Here is a 9,398-nt window from a genome sequence, read left to right as displayed (position 1 = left end):
ATTTTCATCATCTTTCTATATATCTATTTGTTGTTTCATTGTGCCATGTATGATTTATAATTTTCAAATTTGCATGCAAATCATCTTATATAATGAAAAATAAAAATATATCAGTTTTGAAAATAAATAAACAAAATCTCAATAATAGAATGTACTACTATGATTCAAATGCATTCATCTGTCTATCCAAAGGTATTTGACCTGTGATTAATTTTTATAAATCAATCTATGCAAATTGGATAAAAAAGCTGCAAGGCATATCTATGTTCAAAATGATTTTCCGCTTTTCAATTTTCCAATATCACTAATTATGAGAGTGTATTAGTGGTCAAAAATTGGGGAGTGGGGGGGTATGTTATGGGGTAGATTGTCTTTATTTATCATCCAACGGTTTTAATAGTTTAACCTTATATTTAATTCTATATCTATAATACCCATTTTCGCAGTTCTTTGAAGCCTTCCAAACCATATGTTGTTTTTATCAATGTTAGAGGAAATTATAAATTACCTGGCCATATTCATAAAAGAAGATATATATTAGATAAAAAGTGGTCTCTTAACATATTAATTTCTGTAGAGATTTACATTAGCCAAGGTTTTCTATACAAGATAATTTTTGAAAGGGGAAGAATTCAATGATTTGTTTCTTTAGGTTAATAAAATACCATTGTTTATTGTGTGAACTATAAGAAAACATCTCATTCCCATGACTCTACTTTACAATATTGAATGCCTTGGAAGGGGATAGAGTAATTCACTACGAGATAAAATGCATGAAATGCATTAGAGAACCACCTTTTAGAAATGGTAGAAGAACAACATACAATACGTTAGCAAGAAGGCTTGTCCAAAAGTTTATATCTCGGAAACAACTCTAGACCCAAAAGCTAGAATAAAAGGTAGGATTTCATAAATATCTTCCTGAAACAATGTTCTTGTTGAAGCTAGAACAAGAGAAATGGGAATACTTCTCAAATAAGATAATTGTGAATCTGAAATGGAGCAGGAAATTGCTTAAAAAAAATAGAAATATGACCTATAACTAATCCCTATAAAACCCTTAATATGAGATGAATTGGGGTTAAGGAAAGGAAAGAAAAGAAGGAAAAGTATAATAATCTTGCATCATTTGTATAAAATTAATTCATCTCTACAAAAATAAAATTGGTCAACACTCTTTTACTTATCATGAAAGAGTGATAACTTGCAACCTTCATTTTGAAGCCTTAAATTATACGATTCAAATAGTGATCGACAATATTGGTTTAAAATACATTTTTTAAATAATTTGAATCTATAAATAAAATAAATTTAGATTTAATATTAATGCAAACTAAATTTATTTTTCTAGTAAATTTTATCTAAATATTATTTAAAAATATAAAATAATTAATTATTATATTTTTATAACCAAAAAAATTGTTATAAAACTTTTTTAGTTACCACAAGATATTGATAACAAGTAACTCTTTTTGAAGTTTTATATTAAAAGATTTAAATGGTGGTCCAAAATGTATCTATTAGGTATAAAATACAATTTACCAATTGTAACTTAAGTCTATAAATAAGATAAAATGAGATTTGATGTTAATCTATTAAAAAAAAAAATTAATATTTTTTATATCAATGTTATTTTTAAATTATTATATTTTTATAGTAATTAATTCTTGAAAATTTTGAATATTGGAAAGGATGTTCCAACACTTTTGTAGTTATCACAAGATAGTTTCACAAAATAGTCATAACTATCCAGACGTAGAGGCTTATGTTAAAAGATTCACATTGTGGTTCAAAATAAATCATGGCCTTTAAAATACAACATATTTTTTGCAATTTGAAGTTTATAAATAAGACAATTAGATTTGATATTAATTCATTTGACAAGATTTATGTATTTCATAATTTTCATATGAATGTTGTTTAAAAGAATATAAAATAATTAATATATTTTTATAATAATTAATTAAATAAATTTAAAATCAGTTTTACGAGTACCTTTTTATAAGAAAAAATATAAAATTATACATGGTTATTGCTAATATTCCCTATAATTATTTTTATAGTATTTTTAATTTAAATCTAACTGTTTGTTATCATTTTCGACATATTATTGGAAAAAGAGCCTTACTCGACAAAACAAGGTGCCTTTTTAAACGGCTATTTCGATATTGTGGTTACTTTTTATTTTGTATGTTTAAATATTTTTATCAAAGTTTTCTGTAAAAGTAATATTGTTTTATATTTTAACGTACCTGGAAAGGCTGGTCTGCTATTCCCGGTCATTAACATTGTAATTTGGACTCACTGATAACAATAAACCTGGGAAGTTATGAAATTAATAAAACTGAAAAACGGGAACCGGCACTGCAATACCATTCCCTATGTCCATTGCTGTACTGCCCAGTTCTTTTGACCTCTCTATCCCCTGCGGGCTCTCTCTTTTCTTTATATAACACCGTGAGCTGAGACCTAAGGAGCATACCAACATCTTCTACTGGTCGTTTGATTTCTTCTATTGTTTCAGCTTTACCAACACAATCAACGATAACTCGTTTGCCAATATGAACTCCTCCGTCCTCTTTTGCTTCCTCTTGAGTCTTTTATCCTCACACCTCCTCCTCTGTACGTGCGCATCCTCTCACAATACTCAACTGTCACGAAAAGCTTCAGCTCCAACTGCTGTCCGCGGGATGAAATTTAGAGATCCGTGTGGTAAGATGAACAGACTAAAGTTTCAAATTAGGTTTCGTTATTTTCTTTCACCTTTATGAAAGAATGAGCATAATAATGAATTTCTTTATATGGTAAGGTTGTGCTATTATCTTGAACATTATTTTCAGTAGTTTCAGTAACGAATATTATTATGATGCAGTGCCGCAGACAGATCCATTCCAAAAACTATGTGGGTTTGACGATCTGCGAGTGGTTACACATGTTGTGAACAAAGATTATGTAGGGGTGGAAGTGATTAACAACTGCAAATATTGCAAGGCATACAACATTGAATTGGACTGTACTCCAGTGATGGGTCAATGGGTGAATTGTATCCAACCCGCCAATTACCCCATTGCTTTCGAGCAAAAATGGACATTTGGTTACCGTGGGAAACCAACGCCGCTCACAATAACAGCTGCGGACTTTGGAAATTGTGTGTAATGGCATGAATCGTGTGTTTCCCTGTTGCGTACGAGTTTTTGCCAGAATTCATTGCGTAACACGTGTGAGTTTCGCTAACGCGTTCGAGTGTCTTTCCTTTTTGCCATGATACTAAGAATAAACTATTGTGTGCAAGGCGTGCTAGTGAGGTGGTCTTGTGCCAGGATTCATTTTGTCTAACGCGTGGGAGTGTCTTTGTTTTTTGCCATGATACTAAGAATAAACTATTGTGTGCAAGGCGTGGCAGTGAGGTGGTCTTGTTATTTTGTATGATAATAAATATAAACTTTGCCTATTTAACACCAAATACTATTCATTCTTTCATGCCCTTCTGTCTCTATTCTGATTCGAGATTTTGGATCTGAAAGCCCCGTCTCCTCTGATTCGTGCTTTCGGAAGTCATTTTTGGGAAGACATGTTTCATTCTATTTTCTATAATATATATAGGTATTTTACATTTTGGGAACATATTTCATTTTTTTTTTAATATTAGCGAAAAATATCTAACAAAGATTTGTTCAAATGGTAAATTTAAGTTGTGTAATCTATACAATAAGAGGATTTTCAGTGCATTGTATCTATTATGCATTCAAAAAGTTAAAAATAGTATTTTTTTTGTTTTTTTCATATTGTAATACCTAGTGACTACCCACTAACTTGTCAATATTTTATTTAATTTTCGGGTTGAATTGATTTTATTGAAGCCATTAATTTTCCCGTTTTACTTTTAATGCTAAGGGTCAACTATTAATACATGATGTATGCATATGTTCTTTGTACTTTAATAAATAAATACTGTGGGAAAAGGTGCTAGAGATAATTTCAAGAATGGCTATGGGAAGAGACCAAGAAGGGTTATGGGCAGAGGCAGTTGCCCATATTCCTCTCCCAAGAAATAGATTATCTCAAAAACCGAAAAATGTTGGGTAGGAGGGGAAAAATCTTGTTTTGGAGTCGTTGTAGGAGACCCAAAATAAATTTAGATGTCAAGCTTTAAATTCCATAAAACAATACACTATCAAAGGAAGATGGGATACTACAAAGAGGAATCTTAGTGCGGTCGCTGCCAAGAAACTTATCTAGATGTGAAATTGGCTCTAGGGAGATTTGGTTAGAGGAAATGAGTTCTTGTTGGCTTGGAGGAGCATTCTTTTCCCCACTATGATTTTTGTGTTAGGCCAAATTAGGTTAATCATATAAGTGATGTGTTAGAGCAGATTTTACTAAATGTTCTGTTTTCTGTTTATATTATGTAGTTGGGGTATTATAAGATTAAATTATTAGTGTTTCAGTTAGGTTAGTGATCCAGGTGGCTCCGGACACATGTAGAAGTCCAGGAGGACTCAGGAAGGGTCAAAAATCAAAGTGTTTGGATTATGCTCGAACTAAGTTCATCTTAAAGATCTCATCACTGTGATTGCGGTGGTGTGAATAGTCCATCAATCCAAGTCCGGATGAGGAAGATAGAGGCAATGAAAGTTTTGGTTGACTTTTGCTCACTTGACAGGCTTAATGGAGAGACAATTTGGAAGTTTTACGGCGGACGGAATCTGGCCAACTCTAGCCGGATTCCGGGTAAAATTGTCACCATGTTAAATTGACTCTTTCGGTCAATGCTTCAAATGCACATGGTCATATATGAAAAACAAAAATATATATATAAAAAAAGGTGGTGGGCCACCACCCCCACCACCCCACACCTCACATACCAAACACAAAAATGATTAAGGCGAGGCCGGCAGGGATTGAACCAGCCCGACTAATGTGGGCCGGCAAACACTGGGCAGCCCCATGTGATACGTACCAACCTTTTAATACACCTATGTAACGACACAACAAACTTTAATTCAAACCAAACAATGCCACCATTAAACCAACAACGCCAAAATTAATGCAGAGGGTATGAGACGGGCCACCCAATGCGGACTCGACCCCCAGCAAAAATACATTTCCATTATTAAAAAATAATAATGTATTAAAATGAGAGGGGCGGGGTTTGACCACCAAACCCCTCCTCAACTAATGCTTACTATTACCAATTTGCCTAAACTAATTTGTTGGTTAATCTACCCACAAGTTTATATAAACCTTCATTTGCATAGTGCGCCTATGTAGCATGGAGGAACCAGGAGAGGGCATGAAAATCAAGACGTAATAATTTTTTTAATTAATTTAATGCAGGTGGAACCATGATCGAGCAAAATTTCCAGGAGGGTGAAATTTATGCAGTGTCCAAATTGGACAAAATTTATGTCAATTTTACACATCTCAGCGACACAAACATGATGGTGTAGTGAATTCCCTAATCTGAGCAGACAATTTCCACTTTCACAGAATTCAGAAATTCGACAATCGATTTTGCACTATTTGATGCCACAAAAGTGTTGGTGCATTCAGATTTTCTATTTGTTCATTCTATTTTTTGGCCACTTTTCTAAGTGGAGTGCAGGTGTCAGCGTTCATGTGTGAGCAGTCATTTCCATGCAATTCAACGCCACGAGATTGATGGAATGATCAACTTTAGCAGTTTGATATCCTTTTTATCAGATGGCCCCTGGATGTGAGGTATATGCGGTATGTTCATGTACTTATTTTGCTATGCATTGTTCTGCACATATCCCTATTTGATGTTTGATGTGGGATCTTGTTTCATACTTGTTTCACGATTCCTGCTTGATGTGATGAGGAATCATTTGTGGTTGTGCTTCTTGTCATGATTCGTCATGTTTTGTTTGAGATCCCTTTGTCGTTATGTTGATGGGATACTCACGTTGCCGTCATGTATGTTTGCATTGAGATCCCTTTTATGTCATGTTGGCAGGATGCTCATCATGCATGAGTTTGTGTCATACTAATAGGAGTTCTTTTTGACTGAGAGTTCCTGTAGTGGAACATCTCTTGGAGCCACTCCCGCATGAGGGCATTTTTCCTTGTATGATAACGACATCACCTCTATGTACATCACCATTATTGACAACACTTAATGTAGTGGCCTACACCATCTTGACATCGGGGCCCTAAGACGTAGTGCCTCCTAGATAAACTCCATTATCAACATTTTGTTATTTCATGTGCTGATGATTGTCATGTTCCTCTTCTTTACAACATGTAGATGTATTCATTTATGTTCTTTTAAAAATGAAATTTAACACATCATGAAAGTAAAAGGTATTGGAAGGGTCCTTCATCACACTCGGACATGGATCAAGTGGTATCAGAGCGGTCTTTACATGGACATGAATTGCAGCATGAGCAATGGAACGTACAATGACAGAGGATGAAAAAGCGATGTATGAGACCATGCTCAAAATTTCCAAAAGGGTGGAAATAATGTATGAAACTCTACAGAAAGAGATAGAGGAAAATGAGCGATTGCAGCTTCAGTTGCGAGTCACGGAAGAGGCCGTAGAAGAACTGAAGCACAACAAACAGAATCTTGAAACAGAGAATGCTGAATTGAAGATACTTCTACATGAAGAGAAAGAAGAGAAACAAAGTTTGCTACAACAGCTACTAGCAAAGGATGAGGCCTTGGAACTGCTACAGCGTGACCCATGTGAGGTAAAAAGTAATTCTCTAAATTCATGTATGTTTCCTGATGATGATTTCGCTATTTTCAAAAATCATACCATAGTAATTAGCTGCAAACTATTGAAGAGAATGGGTTATGAAGGAAAAGGCTTGGTCATTAATGGCCAAGGCATTATCAACCCCATCAAAGCAGAAGAATTACCCCATAAGGAAGGACTTGGGTATGTCAGAAAGGAAGTTGGGTAATGCACCGAGACAACTAGCTAACAACCAACAACAGATGATGAGAAACCCTCATCAGTTCTTTCCAAATCGACTGAGGAGGTAAAAAATTTTGATTTCCTTTTTGTTTCGTCTTCACATAGTATGATTTCTGTTGCAGATCTGGAGATACCAACTACAAGGACAAACATGAGGCTCCTTACCAGGACGAGGCACAAGGAGGAAAAGGAGGAAAAAGAACTTGTTGTTAATAACCAAGGCATAACTACACCATTCGAGGTTATGTAGACACCTTAATTTGTAGGCTTGAGATACACCAAAGGAGAATGCTCGAAGGTGTCAGATTCTTCTGAGATTTCATCAAAATCGTCGACGAAGGAGAATGATGAGAACACATCCCCATCATCCCATGGTAGTTTCCATTACAGAGAAAGACCTGAGGCAAGCTCTCATCGCCATAATTACACCAGAGATGGAAAGGAAAGTTATAACCACTCTCGACATTTGAATGTTCATTTCGACTATAATCATGTTTTTAATGATGAATGTAAAACATGGCATCGAAAAACATATACCTTTTGTGGATTACATAAACATACATTTTCTACGTCTTGGAAAAGAATAGCAGCACAAACAAAGATGCGGCATGAAAGAACCTCTCAACAACAGGAAAAGAAACATGTTAAGAAGATCTGGAGGAAGAAGATGTACTATAGTCATTGCGACAAAAGTGGCCACAAAGAGTCACTTGTTGGAGGCTCCATCCAAAGTAGCACCTTAAAGACAAAGTGTCGGTGCATGAACCAGGTTGAGCAGTTATTTGACAAGTAAAACCACCATAGGGGAATGATCCATTCACATTGATAAGTGAAAAATGGTTTCTATATATGTTAGCATCTCATGGTCATGCTTTTGTAAATCATTTGTTGCATTTTAAAATGTAAAACTGATGATGTGTTTTCCATCATTTGTTTAACAACAATGATGTCTGGTATTATTTTGAGTAGCATGATAAACTGTGAAAGTGGTGTCCTATTTCCATCACTTGTCAAAGAAAAAATAGTGTTTGGCCTTATCTTTGTAAATCATGTGTTGTGGTGACGATGAATTTTCCATGACTGGTTGAAGAAACAATGATACGTTGGCCTTGTTTTCGTAGCTACGGTGTTGTTTCCATTTCGATGTAAACTTGAACACTAAGTATGTGGTATAAACTCATGGAAAGTGTGGGATGCTTGGGTCATTAGTTGGTCATGTAAGTCAAGCATGTAATTTGAAAAACAATGTACTACAGGTTGCAGAGGTTGCAGGTGCCGGCTCATCGCTTAAGGCTCCGAAGAAAAATGGTGAAGGAGATGGAAGCGAGGCCTTTCGAGATGCTTATGATAAAAACAAGGTACAAAAAAGTTGCAAGTTATTTTTCATGCTTTTGGAGGACCAAAAGCTCCTCAATGGGGAGGATTAATCCAGGTGGCTCCAGACACATGTAGAAGTCCTAGAGGACTAAAGAAGGGTCAAAAATCAAAGTGTTCAGATTATGCTCGAACCAAGTTCACGTTAAATATCTCGTCGTCATGATCGCGGTTATGTAAATGGTTCATCAATCCAAGTTCGAATGAGGAAGATAGAGGTAGCCAAAGTTTTGGTTGAGTTTTACTCACTCGGCGGCTTAATGGAGACATCATTTGAAAGTTTTTTGGCAAACGGAATTCGGCCAAACCCAGCCAGATTCTGAGTGAAATTTTCACCTCATTAAATTGACTCCTTTAGTCAATGTTTGCGAATTTTCAAATGCACATGGTCATATATAAAAAATAATATATATATATATATATATATATATATATATATATATATATATATATAAAGAGGTGGCGGGCCACCACCCCCACCACCACACACCTCACGTACCAAACACAAAAATGATTAAGGTGAGGCTAGCGGGCATTGAACCCACCCCGTCCAGGTGGGCTGACCCCCATCGGGCGGCCCCATTTGCTACGTACCAACCTTTTTATACACCCATGTCACAACACAACAAACTTTAATTCAAACCAGACAATGCCACCATTAAACCAACAAAGCCGAAATTTATGCAGAGGGTATGGGGCAAGCAGCCCAACGCAAACCCAACTCCCAGAAAAAATACATTACAGTTATTAAAAAACAATAATGTATTAAAATGAGAGGGTCAGGGTTTGCCCACCTGACCCCTCGTTAACTAATGCTTATTATTACCAATCCACCTAAACTGATTTGTTGGTTAATCTGCCCACAAGTTTATATAAAAATTCATTTGCACAGTGCGCTCAGGCAACATGGAGAAACTGAGAGTGGGCAAAAATATTGATACATGATAAATTTTTTAATTAATTTATTGCAGGTGGAACCATGATTGGGCAAAATTTCTAGGAGGGTGAAATTTTTGTAGTGTCCAAATTAGACAAATTTTATGTCGATTTTACACCTCTTAGTGACACGAACCCGAT

Source organism: Pinus tabuliformis, chromosome X, assembly GCF_031772625.1.
Source record: "Pinus tabuliformis cultivar Carrire ecotype Pingquan chromosome X, CPIR1, whole genome shotgun sequence".
Lineage (NCBI taxonomy): Eukaryota > Viridiplantae > Streptophyta > Pinopsida > Pinales > Pinaceae > Pinus > Pinus tabuliformis.
Note: the sequence above shows the minus strand (reverse complement) of the source record.